The 13,574-nt window shown below is 54.2% G+C and overlaps 1 protein-coding gene across 1 annotated transcript in view; it reads left to right on the forward strand.

The window, feature by feature from the left end:
* The window catches only part of ZNF423 (zinc finger protein 423), a 325,192-nt gene that overhangs the window by 53,313 nt on the left and 258,305 nt on the right, over nucleotides 1-13,574 (forward strand). The window contains exon 2 of the mRNA XM_077751410.1: nucleotides 5,478-5,537. The gene's annotated coding sequence lies outside the window, so the exon portion shown is untranslated. The remainder of the gene's footprint in view (nucleotides 1-5,477; nucleotides 5,538-13,574) is intronic.

Consider the following 13,574-nt stretch of genomic DNA (forward strand, 5'->3'; position numbering starts at 1 on the left):
TCTTGGGCTCTTCCTGCATGTCTCTCTGTTCTCGCTGTTTGATAGGTGAGCAAGGCAGGGAGTGAAAGGGAAGGCTGAGGCCGAGCAAGAGCCAGGCTTCTGACCCGTCTGCCCAGGGTAGGCCAGGGGGACAATAGAGAAACAATTCTCAGAAAAGTTGCATCTTGTCCTAGGTGCTTGTTCCAAAGCCAGCGTTTAAGGGGAACGTCGGGCATTTGCCAAAATTGCCGTAAGCACTTATTTCAAAGTTGCTGATTTGGAGACTCACCCACACTCTCTTGCTGGGTCTAATGCATCAGCTTTGCCTCCCACATTGGAACATACTGCCTTTTTTTTTTTTTTTTTTTTTTTGAGGCTGTTAGCTTCNATCCCAGACCCACCTCCAGGTGGTGAGGTGCAGACAGACAGATGGAAGGGGTGCAGAGTTCTCGCCCCTGCCCTAGGGCTGTGCTCATTGGGGAAAATGGCAAGCGGTCTTTCAGTTGTTAGTTTCCTCTCTTTTTGGCATGTGGTCAGGGAATCATGAGAGTAAAACTCAGGGGTCAGTGATGTTACCCTGTCAAGAGAGCCTCTGAGGGTCTCAGCGGCTGTCACGGGGGCTCGTGGGTAGTTTTTGCTTCGGCTGCAGAGAGAGCCTTTACTTTTCCATGCCGTCACTCCCTCCCCAACCAAACCCACCGCCCAGAACCCATCCCCCCTGAGAGGACCCTGGAGAGTGTGGGTGTGGTGGTTGGGTTTGTTTGCAATTGATCTGGGTCATTTTGCCCTGAAGCCTGATGGCAGAGATGGTCATGGGCCACACGTTACAGCACATCCGTGTGAGTTAGAAAAAAGGCTGGCCGTGCCTCTGTGCACAAGGATGGGTACATCTTGCTCTGGGATAGCCCTACATCAGGACACATTGTTTAGTGGACAGAGTGGGGGCTAAATTTCAATCTTTTCTCACTACTTCCCTCTCTGCTGCAGTGCACAACCCATACAACCATACACAGCAGTCCACTTTGCTTTGGTCTTTTTCACTCCTTGAGATGCTTAGTACTGAATAGTGACACTCCATTTCATGCCTGACAATGAGAGTCTGGACTCTAGGTGTATCCTATACCTTCCTTGGCCCTGGCCTGGTGTAAGGGAGAGGATTTCTGTAAGGATGAGCCCAGGAGAGGCAGTCATGTGCCCCTGGCTTGGCTCACTACCTCCTCTGGGACAGGGAGGCCTTTAGGGAGCCTCTGTCAGGCCAGTGTGAGCCCAACCCTTCCCTAAGTGTGGGATGATCCCTGGGGCCAAGACCAGTAAAGCATGCAAAAGTCCCCTAAGACATTGTGAACGCCAGTCAGAGGTGGGGCTAGATGAAAATGCTCTCAAAATAAAAGCCACTAATTTAGTGGTTCCTAAACCTTGTTTTGGCAGGCAGGCAGGAGGTGGTGGTGGTGTTCTAGATCTTTTTGATGAAAACCATGGATCCTTTCCCCAGAAAAATGCCTGTGTGTATGCATGTCTGGAGGCTGACAGCCAGGACAGCGCCTTCTCAGATCCTTGAAGCCAGGCCGATCTGCTGGCACTGGCATGGATTTTGCAGTAGGGAGGGTGGATTCCAGGCCTTGTTAACCCTGCTGGAGGCTTCCTCTGGCCATCGGGTCTGCCTTGTCTCTGCCCGCCTCTCTCGTTCACCCCCTGACACTGTCCTAGAGCTTGTCCCCTGGCTTTTCTACCTCTGGCCTGCACCTTGTCTGTCAACCCAGCTCCTGCCTGACTTTGACCAACGCCCCGAGCAAGTGGCCCTGGGGAGGCGGGCTACACGGGTGCCCAGCTAGCACCCCTTGCCCTGTGCTGCTGGGTTGCCAAAGTCCAGAGGCCCCGCACACAGGCTTTGGGTCTTCCTGGCATGTCATTGATGGCAAGGCCGTCCTGGTGCACCGGGGGCAAGCTATGGGCACTTCCAGAGTCAGGGAGTTGTCGTCCCTTACAAGCCCGCTGCTGAGCTGGAAGATAGTGCCTGGGGTGGCCCATGAGCTCTAGTCTCCCGTGGGAATCAGCCATCCATGGCTCGTGAGTCCCGGAGCAGAGAGAGAACCAGAGTTCTGTCTGGAGCCCTGAGAGAGCTTCAGACTCCTGCTCAACACACCCTAAGAACCATGGTTAACACACTGTGCACTCTCCAATGTGAACACAGGCCCTGCACCGCCTCCCCTTGTATACACTTGGCCCCGTTCCCCCTCTCTGGGTGTACAGACTTGCTGCTGTGCCCTGAGCCTGTGCGTTCAGACCCACTGTGCCTTCTCCCCGTGCTTGCACACCCACCCCCCACACCTCCTTCCTTTGGGTGCACACTGGCCTTGTGCACCCACCTTGCATATGCAGATGGCCATGGTTCACAGGAACAGCTGTCATGGAATTGGGCAGGTGAGGGTGCATCTTGGCTTCAGTGGTGCCAATCATCTTTGCATGAAAGGGTAGAGGGAGAGCCTGGGGAAGTCTCCGGAAAGCACCCAACTCCTCCGGCTGGCTGGGCGGCCCCCGTGGGTGTTATCCGCACTGACCACTGTGCCCAGTGACTTTTCTCTGGTCCTTGGTGTCCGTTGCGCCTCTAGCCGAGTTCCACTCAGGGATGGCTCAGGCTGCCATCTGCCCGGTGCCATTGTAGACTCAGCCCCTTGCTGGGGGGCTGTCGGGAAGGCCATCCTTCCTCTGTGCCTGCTGCCCCTGCTGGTTACCTAGCTGTTGAAGACACCAGCCCGGATGGAAGAGTAAGAGTGAGGCTGGAGGGGAGGGGAGCCCCCTGAACGTTCACGGTAGCAGGGAGCACAGAGCCTCGTGGTGGCTCTGGGGACACTGGGCGTGACTTTTCCCCATTGGATGTGGATAAGGGATGGTGTGCTTATGCCTTCAGTAAACAAGACGCGGGGTGGGATGTTAGTGGGGCGTAGTGGGGCGGGCGCCAGCAGTTGTAGGAAAACGCATTCACGCCCCGCGGCACTAGCTGGGTTGGCCCTTGGGCTCCTCACTGAGAGGGACGTGGCCGTGGAGATGCTGGTGTGTGATGCGGCCGCTGGCATGTGGTGACGTCTGCCGCTTTGAGCTTCCCCGGCCGGCCGGCATCAGGTCGCTCTCTGCTTCCCACCTTTACAGGCTTTTTGTGAAGGGAAGACGGCCTTGAATCCTCCGAGAGCTCCGCAGTGGCAGATGTTTTCCCCATCTCGTTCCCATGATGGCTGAAGCCCAGGGAGGGAAGGCTGTGGCATTCTGGGGACATCTTCCAGTTCTGTGATCTGGAGGGTCACCCTTCTCACCTGGAGAACACTGGGTGGGCCCAGAGTGGGGGCCCTTTGCTCTGGAATCCGGAGTGCACCGTGGACAGGGGGAGAACTGGGTCGTGCATTGATGCCATGGTGCCCGTGGTTGACGAGGTCGACCCTGAAGTCATCCAACAGAATGGCCACATGGCGACCTTACATACTGAGAATGACTTCTTAGCAGAAGCAGAACATGTATATCTTAAAGTAAGTAAACGGTGAAACGTGGAGGAAGAGGATTTTCAGGTGCGGCAACGAGAGCTGTTGACAACTGCTGCTTTCATGCATGGCCGGCTCCCGATGGCTGTAAGCATCACCCGCCTGTGTTTCGGGGGCTGTCTGCTTGGAATCAGCTCAGCGAGGAATACCAGTTTTGTCTGATGTGTGGTCCCGATTCATATTTACAAAGCTGCGTGTTTGAAAACCCTCCCCGGCTCTAATGAGCTAAGTAGAACAATAGCCTCGGCCCCTCCCCACGTCGCCTTTGCATTTCGTCATGTGGCTTCTGAGTTTCTTCTCTCAGGGCGCAAACTTGGGAAAGAGCGAACGCTCTGTTAGCAGTCCTTGGCCTGTTGCTTCTGGTTGCGAATGTCCCCTCTCGGGCATGGTCTGGGAGGCACGGGTGGGGGTCGAGAACGGGCACAGATACGTGATGGGGGGCGCTCACCAGGCAGAGCTGGACTTGTTAGCTGTTCAGCCCCGGCACCAAGCCGCCTGAGTGCTTGAGCCACTGCTCCGGCAGATGACTCCATTGGCCCATTGGCCCCTCCCTGCCACCGTATGGCTTGGGTACCATTATTATCTATTTCTGAGATGGCAAAACCAAAGCCTAGGGGTTAAATAATTTGCTCAAGATGGTACAGCGAGGGGCAGCATCAGGATTTGAACTGAGTATCTGACTGTAGGTTAACCTGCTTGCTCCTCTCACGGCTCCGCTGACCAGCACACTGTGTACCGCCTTCCGTGGGGTGGGGTGGGGTTGCTGCTTACCAGTCCTGCCTGGCCAGGACTCTGGACAGTATCGTCTGTGCCTCTATATATGCAGTGGCTTCAGGATGCATCGGTCTGCCTTCAGCCCAAACTCTGCACGCCTGGAGCTGTGTGAGACCCCAGGCGCATCATGTGGCCTCCCTGGGAGCCTGTTGATGAGGAGTAAACGCAGGAATGCCTGAAAAGCACTCAGCATCGTGCCTGGCTCACAGTGTGTGCCCATGCAGGACAGCGACGGTGCAAAGGGACCTGGGTGGGACCTAGGAGCTTCAGCCTGCACATGTGTAGAACTTCAGAGCCCGTTAAATCTGAAAAATACCGTGTATGCACATTTTTGGCTTAAACAAAGTTCCATTTTACAGAGTCCATAACCCAGCTTTAATATTATTACATGCCCCAGACTGGGATTATTTCCAGAACAAGAGATTTATTATGCTGTATAGAGTTTCTCCCATGTTCTCCTAGTGCATGGCCTCCGTCTCCACCAGCCTGGTCTTACGTCCTGGGGTATGGGATGGTGGGGGTGCCCCAGCACTACCCAGCCTTGTCCTGGGGGCTCAGGGGCAGGATGCAGAGGTGAGCTGCTTTCTGATGTTACCAGCCTGCGACTGTTCACCACTGGACCTCAGCATGTCCCAAGTTCTGTCTGTGGGTTACGTCTCAGTGTGTGGAATAGCACGCCATGCTTCTCCAGCCTCTGAGAGTGACCTTATTTGTTGTGAAAACAAGCTTTCACATTTCAGTGGTGCTTTAAGGGGCTCTTGGTAGGAGGACAGTATCTGTGGGATCGGGGAGAGGTCTGAGTCTTTGCTGCCTTCCTGTGAGCGGCAAATGGCTTCCTCTCAAGTGGAAACTCTGAGTATAGATACTAGTGGGCCGTGGCAGTGTGTAGAGGTTCTGATGCTGTATCTGGTTCTAGCCAGTGCTGTGATTGATTTGTGATGTCTGCCAGGGACACAGGGATGGGGAAACCATACTAATACAGCACTTACTTGCTATTCACGTTGTGTTCTGATTATTTTACATCCCCATGAAACCAACAAAGGCCTCATTGTAGGCTTTACCTCCTTGCTCCTGACCGTGGGTATTATAAGGACCCCCCATGAGCGATCCTTCTTCCTTGCCCTGTTCCTCACCCCGATGGCTTGTTTTGTACAGCTTCCAAACTCACAGGCCTGTCTCTGTTCTCTCTTTCAGTTGAAGAGGGGGAGGCCTCGGACTTCTCGCTGGCCTGGGATTCCTCCGTGACAGCATCAGGTAAATGCCCAGGGGCTGCTGGGGGGTTGCTGGGGGTCTTGGGGGAGGGTGGGCTCAGGAACTCAGAAAGCCACCCAGCTGGTTATAGAAATCCTATCTCCAGGCCGGACTACCTTGTGCAACACGATTTTTATATCAGTTCCATATGGTCAATAAAATCTACTACATACAGAGACTAGTCTGCCCTGTTCTCTTGGGGGACCACGTTTCCTTCTTGTGGGCGCATTCAGATGGGCCAGGATACCCCGACTACGCAGGCTTTGAGGCTCCCTGCCACGGGTGCCATTGCACATTCATTCCGGTCTAATTGCATAACACCCTCTTTTATAGGGCGTTTAAGCTCCGATTGGAATCACAGTTCCCATATTCTCCCTCCCAGAGGGGGCTGCTTTGCACCCCCAGGCCGGCAGCCTGAGCATGTGCCTCTAGGGGGAGGTAACAGGGGAAGTTCAGACTTCTGGGGTGTGTGGCCGCCATCAGGTGATCTGGGTGACTGGACAGTCAGGGCACTTGGGTTTTCAGCTCACTTCTGCCCTTGCGTAAGCTCCTCCTCTTTGCCTCAGTTTCCCCAGCTATAAAAAGAGGTGGATGGATAAAGTTTTCTAAGTGTACAGTCCTGTCATTTCGAGCTGCCTGCAGAGCTTGGGGTTAGACCTGGCTTTGGGGTCCTTGGGAGCTCCTGGGGGGGGCTGTTCATGCCTGTTGGCTGTGCATCCAGCCGTCACTTCTCTTGGCAGCGGCCATGGCTCCCGGTCCAGCAGGTACAGCCTCTCCTGCTTTGTCCCTGTCCTGGGATCCTGACCAACTGGGTCTGGATTCATGGGGTAGCTGGAGGCAGGCAGACCTTGTAGACTCTTGGGCCTGAGGAGACTCTAGGGAATCATCAAGGTCAACCTCCTTGTCTTCTAGGTGTGGAAACTGAGGTATGGAGAGAGCTCTGCTCTGGGGCAGTAGTTCCCGAGATGCGGTGTCAGGCATCAGGCATATGAACATTTAACACTTGAATGGTTATATGTTGGATTTGTGACTTAAGATGATGCTTATCATTTAAGTGAGAACATTGTGTAGACAGTTGTAAGTTACAGTCCATAATGCTTGGGTTCAGCAGAAATCATGAAGATGGTTTGCAAATACTGAAACCTGAGAAATGCTGGTACAGATTGGACAGAAGAGGAGTGGAGAGCCAGCACTGGACACTCCTTGTCCAGTGCTCTTTCTGGCACAATCTGGACACCACTTAATGAGTCTGAAAGGTCCTGGTTGAATCCTGGCCAACTCAGGTTTGGGCTCTGTTGTGTCCGCAGGTGCCTGGCCCTTGGTGACAGGAGCTCTCTCCTTGGGAGAGGTGTTGTCTGAAGCCAGAGTGAAGGAGGTGGTGCTCGAATTCTTAGGAGAAAGTCCAGGGTTAAGACAGATGTTGGGGTCCACACTGGTTAGGTTGGAGGAAGGGACCGCATAGCCCCTGTCGTGTCTCCTTCTGTACGGGGGAGATGCATTCCCCACGGCTGGAGAAAACGCAGGGAGATTATAAAGCTCCAGGGATCCTGACCCATGTCAGGGTGCATGTGCTCAGGCTTCTGCCAATACCGGAAAGGATCCCCACTGTGCTCCAAACCCCCGGACCAGGAAAGCACCCAGCTTGGTGTCCATATTGGGTCCTGCCTCTTTGCTGCTTTCCCAGTGGGGCTGGAGGCAATGAGGACAGACAGGAACAGCAGTGGGGTGCTGGAGGGCATGGCTCTGGTCGTGGTGGTTGGACAGTCCTGTGCAGAGGGTGTCAGGTGCTCAGACTGCATCCCTAAGGCAGTGAGATGTCTCCCAGTCTGGGGTGCCAAGGGGACTGTGTGGGGCCCTGCCGGTCTGCAGTTCTCTGATGCCACGGTGGAATGGCCAGCCTGCCTGGGGCATAGCGGAGGTTGTGAGGTTTGTCAGTTTCCAGCCAAGAGCCTAGCAGGCCCTGCACGCGTGTGTAGGAAGAGGTACATGACTCTTTGGGAGTCCCCTCCAGCCCTCAGGGACTGTGGTGCCGGACTTGGATTGTCTGCTCAGAGATGGGGCAGAGCATCCCGGGTGTTGGAGAAGTCACAACCAAGCAGTGCATTGTTTTGTTTTCCTTGGCCCATTTCTGATGATTTTTTTACAGTGTGTGCATGTGATAAATTTTTCTTCCCAATTTTGTTGGCCTTGGGCTAGGAGAGTCAGCTTGTATTCCCTGAGCATGGGGCTTGTGGGGTGGTGCGGCTTCCCGGGTGGCAGGACCGAGTCCGTTTGGGAGGCAGCCCTGGACATGTACCTTTATTGGTACACGCCAGGCCCGGAGCAAGTGCTCTATCTGTACCATCTCCCTGCCCCGCCATAACAGGCCCAGGAGGTGGGTGCTGTTTCCAGCAGCAGCTCCAAGTTTCTCCGGAGGCTGGTTTAGGGGCAGCCATCTGGCGGGGGACAGGGCCAGAGGCCTGCTTAAAGCTGCTTTGGTGTAACACTTTTCGTTAAGCTGAGAAAATGTCACTTGGCCGTCTCAGAGAAGGGGGCAGGTGCTGGGGAAGATTACGGGGGCACAGAGCCTCCATCCTTGGCACTGCCACTGAGAATTGCCATCTTCATCTGGCGGCCGGGGGAGGGAGACTCAGAGCTGTGAGGTGGCAGGGCCACGGTCCCCGGCCCACCAGCTGTGCAGAAGGAGCTCCAAGCCCTCCTGCAGCCGGAGCATGTGGCTTCACCTCTGCACTGCCTGGCATAGAGGTGGGCAGCGAAGCAGAGACTGTAGGCATCACAGTGGCTTTAGAAAGTCCCTGGTGGTACTGGCCACAGAGGGATTTTGGCTCATCAGACCCAGGGTGAGGTGAGCAGGGTGAGCTGACAGCATTTTACTGTGAGGAGTGCAGGGCTGCAGGGCACTGGGCAGCTCTTCTTCCGTGGGGGGTCTCAGCAGCCTGCCTGCTTCCTTCCCCCCTGCCCGCTTGGCCCCGGCTGTGGGAGCGTGATGGAGAGCTCCAATAAAGAAGCAGAATGCACAGTGTGCTCTTTGCTCACCTCTGGCCTCCTCGGGCCCTCCCTGCCCGGGGGGACCCTGTGGTCACCGCCCCGAGAACAGCCTGGCCTGCTTCATCCGTGCCCCTGCGTCGGGGCCCTGACAGTGATGGAGAGCCTGGCCTGGCCCTGTGGGGAGACGGGCTCACAGCACGCTTCTTCGGCCTGGCGGGGGCTTCGTGGGGGGTGGGGGCGGCAGGCAGGCCAGTCTGCTCCTGCCTCTCGGCCCTGGGATGGAGCCTTGCATTCAGAGCCTGGGTATGGGGTGCACAGTAGGGGTGAGGTTTTAAACCATTCCCTGTTGCGTTCTGATTTTTCTCACCCATAAAATGGGTGTGATAGTCCCACAGGAGTCCTACCTGTCCTGATTCTGGCCTGTGGCACAGGTGAGGGAGGGAGGCTGGGGAGGGTCTGTGGTGAACTGTGGCTCAGGCCGTCTACAGGGGCAGCAGTCCCTTAGCGCCTGCCGACGGTGCCAGGGCGCCGGGGCCAGGATTGCCAGGTCATCTGAATTTTCATTTATTTGTTTATTTAAAAATTTTTTAATGCTTATTTACTTTGAGAGACAGAGAATGAGTGGGAGAGGAGTAGAGAGAGAGGGACACACAGAATCTGAAGCAGGCTCCAGGCTCCAAGCTGTCAGCACAGAGCCTGATGCGGGGCTCGACCTCACAAGCTGTGAGATCATGACCTGAGCTGAAGTTGGATATTAAATGGCTGAGCCACCCAGGTGCCCCTGTTTATTTTTATTTATTTGCTTAAAAAGTTGAGAGAGAGAGAGAGAGAGAGCATGAGCAGGGGAGGAGCAGAGAGAGGGGAAGAAAGAATCCCAGGCAGGATCTGAGCTGTCAGCTTGGAGTCTGATGTGGGGTTCGAACTCACGAATTGTGAGATCATGACCTGACCTGAAATCAAGTTGACAGCTTGAGCAATGGAGCCACCTAAGCACTCCTCATTTGAGTTTTAAAAATTATTAATTAATTAATTATTTTTAAAAAAATGTTTATTTTTGAGAGAGAGAGAGTGAGAGAGAGAGAGAGAGAGAGAGAGTGTGTGTGTGTGTGTGTGTGTGTGTGTGTGTGTGTGACGGGAGGGGCAGAGAAAGAGGTAGATACAGAATCTGAAGCAGGCTCCAGGCTCTGAGCTAGCTGTCAGCACAGAGCCCGACGTGGGGCTCGAGCCCACGAACCGCAAGATCATGACTGGAGCAGAAGTCGGACGCTTAACAGACTGAGCCACCCAGGTGCCCCTGAGTTTTTTAAAAAGAGAACAGAGAGCTGAATTTTTGCATTAAATCCTTAGATTAAAAAAGGTAGTAACTCCTATTGTTTAAAAAAAGTTTTGTTAATGTTTATTTTTGAGAGAGTGTGAGTGGGGGTGGAGCAGAGAGAGAGAGGGAGACATAGAACCCGAAGTAGGCTCCAGGCTCTGAGCTGTCAGCACAGAGCCTGATGTGGGGCTTGAACCCACCAACCGTGAGATCATGACCTGAGCTGAAGTCGGACACCCAACTCACTGAGCCATCCAGGAGCCCCGTAACTCCTATTGTTTTAAGGCAGATATATTGAGTTATGATTTACACATCATATAATGCACTCGCTGAGTGTGCACAATTCAGTGGCTTTGCATATATTCAGAGACACGTCTCCCCACCACTATAGTCAACTTGGAGCACTTTCGTGACCTCAGAAAGAAGCCTTGTCCCCTTGGGTGTCACCTTCTATCCTTTCATCAACTCCAGCCCTTAAGCACCCACTGAACGACTTTCTCTGTAGAAGGAGTCATATAATACGTAGTCCTTACTGACCAGCTTCTTCCATTTATTCTTCATATTTTCAAGGTTTATCCGAATTGTAGCCTATATCAGCCCTTCCTTCTTTTTTTACGGCTGAATAATCTTTTACTGTATGGACATACCACATTTTGTTTATTTGTTCATCTGTTAATGGATGTGTGGGTTGTTTCTTCCCTTTAGCTTTTGTGAATTGTGCTGCTGTGAACTTCTGTGTGCCAGTGTTTGATTGGATACTCGTTTCTGGTTTTGGAGGCATATACCAGGGAGCGGAATTGCTGGGTCATGTGGTAACTCTATGTTTAGCTTTGTGAGGAACTGCCAGACTGTTTTCCACAGCAGTGGCAGCATTTCATACTCTTGCCAGTAATGTGTGAGTTCCATTTTCTCCACATCCTCACCAACACTTGTTATTTTCCCTTTTTAAATTTAAAAAAAATTTTTTTACGCTTTTATTCTAGCCTTCCTCAGTGTGAAGTGGTATCTTATTTTGGACAGTCCATATTGAAACGAAATGTCCAGGCCACAGAAAGGCCTTCTGCCAGATGGTTTCAGCCTGGTCACCTAGTAGGAGGTTGCTAAGTGTGGCTTTCCCAGGGGGCCTCTCTGTCTCCAGCCCTGCACTCCCACCAACTTCCCATCTTCCTGCATAGCCCCTCGCAGTGAGGATGCCTGCCTTCCCTTCAGCGTTTTTTCCCCTCTTCCCTCAAGCCCTTCTGCATGCAGTCTCCACGTGGCTGGTGCGGAGATAATCGTGAGCCCTACACTGTGGGCTTTCAGTGAACCAACCCAAACAAACGGAGCTTTGCCTCCCTTGCTCTGGTCACCAAGTTTGATTGGGGGCAGAAGGGACACATCTCTGTATAACTGTCTGATCATAGTCTCACTGGAAACTTCCACCTCTCTGGGCCGGGTTTTGGGACAACTTGAGCTTCCTTCCAACATGGCTGCTCTGGAGCATGCTGGGGGTGCAGTGGGAGGAGGGTCTGGGGGTGGTCTGGAGTGGGAAATACTCTGTTGACCTGTGCTCATTGTCAGTGTCTGGGCAGGTTCGCCAGGTTTATTTCTGGTGACAGACACACGTGTGGCTGGAAACACTTGATATAATTAGTTGTTTGTGATGGCCCGAGACTCCATGGTGTGACGGGAGTTTGGGGCCTTTCCTGCCACATGACAGGTCTCGTTGTCCTGGCTAATGGCACCATCCATCTCATTGACGAGCTACTTCTAGGAGCCAGGCCTCCTTCTTGGTGCTTTCGACGTACAGAAACTGAGGCACAGAGATGCTAGTGACTTGTTTTATTTTATTTTATTTTTTTTTAAACTTTTTTTTTAAATATTTTTTATTTATTTCTAGGAGAGAGAGAGAGAGAGAGCGTGAGCAGAGGAGGGTCAGAGAGAGAGGGAGTCACAGACTGAAACAGGCTCCAGGCTCTGAGCTGGCAGTCAGCACAGAGCCCGACCCGGGGCTCGAACCCACGAACCGCGAGATCATGACCTAAGCGAAAGTCGGACGCTTAACCGACTAAGCCACCCAGGCGCCCCTCTAGTGACTTGTTTTAAAGCCACACAACCAGAAAGTGGCTGAGCCAGGGTCTGAACCCCAGCCGTGCAGGCATGAACGTAGCACCAAAGCTGTAAGTGGCGGAGCTGCCTGTGAAGATGTTGTCCAGGCTCTTCATTTTTAGAGGGAATCCAGAAGCGTTGTGAGGGGCTCAGCTCTGTGCCCCGGTCCCTCCAGGGTCAGGCGGAAGCGGCTAGCTAGGGCCAGGCTTCCTGGTTTGCTGCCCGGAAGGAGAGGAGCTGCATGTTTTGGAGGCCTTGGCCACATTGGCCATCTCAAAGGCCAGGAAAACCCTGCGGGCCAGGCTCCCTGTGGGGACTCCCACCCGCCCAGGCACAGCCCACTGGCCTGCCGGGCCCCTGCTCATGACCATACCTAAGTGTTGGGCATGGGTACGGTTTGCAGCGGAGGCTGATATTAGGGCTGTAGGCTTTGGGACCTGCTCGGGTGGGAGATTAGAGCAGCATCAGGGTGGCTGGTATCCGGGGGCACCCAAGGGGTGCTGAAGCCTCCTGTTTTCCTTCAGACCGGCACTCGGTAAGCAGAGGGTCAGGGACAGTGGTCAGGGTCCCGACTCCTGACGAATGTAGCAGCCCCCTCCCCCCCGTTGTGAAGTGGATGGAAATGTCTGGAAAGGTGGGCCTTGCACGCGAGAAGTCAAGGCCCCTCCAGGCAGCCCAGCCTGTACTTCTGAGCCTTCTCAGAGCTGCCCCCTCCCCCACTTGTGTTTTCTTAGAGTGCGTATTTATTATTTCAACTACTTCATAGGAACCCCACCTACAACCTTGTGCTCCCACACTCCTGCTGCTTGTGTCTCTCTCGGCCCCTTTTCCAGCTCCGTCCCATGGAGATCCAGGGTGAACCGCCCGCGGATCCCACGTCACCCCCGCCCCCTGTTAGACCCGAGCTTCAGGCAGCCCTGGACCCCCATAACCTTCTGGCTGAGAAGCTGCATCCGGGTGGGGGGGCGTACATTTTCTTAACGCTCCTCTCCTGTCGGACACGTGGGCTGCTTTTCCTTTTTGACTCTTACAAGGAGTGCGACGCCTGGGATCTTTGCGAAGCGGCTCCTTTTCTCCTTTGCAGTTTTTCTTTGGGACTCCAGCACCTTTTAACTTTTTCTTTCGTTTTTCAAATCGAGGCTGGAGTAACTGTCCCGCTCTTTCTCCCCACCCCTCGCTGGGATCCCTCACTCGAGTTCTGTCCTGAGTGGCCGTCCTCCTGGGGCTCGTCAGCCAGCCTGTCCCGGCCGCCTGGCCGTGATCCTGTGGCCGAGGACGGAAGGCCCAGGCTTCCTCCGGCTCCAGCACTGTTAGCTGGTGCTGCCCACCTCTTGAGCTTGAGCCCCCAACCTAGTCATCTTCTCGATGTGGACCAGGGGACTTTTTAAAAGAGCAGAAAAGGTCTAAGTGGATGTATAATTTCCCAGTGTTTTAAAGACTTATGAAGTGCGGCTTTATGTGGGGCCGGCTGGGGAGTTTCTCATTAGCTCGGCCGGGGCGCCTGTGGGGAGTTGAGCTGAGAGGAACCAGGCAGGCTGGGCAGGAAGGCGCGGTGGCCCCGAGCTCACCGGGGGAGCGTGGCAGGTGTGCGCCGGCTGCTGTGCGCCTCAGACCCCCGGCCAGGCCAGTGGGCCTGGGCCTTTGTTAGA

The sequence above is a fragment of the Crocuta crocuta genome, unplaced genomic scaffold, assembly GCF_008692635.1.
Source record: "Crocuta crocuta isolate KB4526 unplaced genomic scaffold, BGI_CrCroc_1.0 scaffold124, whole genome shotgun sequence".
Lineage (NCBI taxonomy): Eukaryota > Metazoa > Chordata > Mammalia > Carnivora > Hyaenidae > Crocuta > Crocuta crocuta.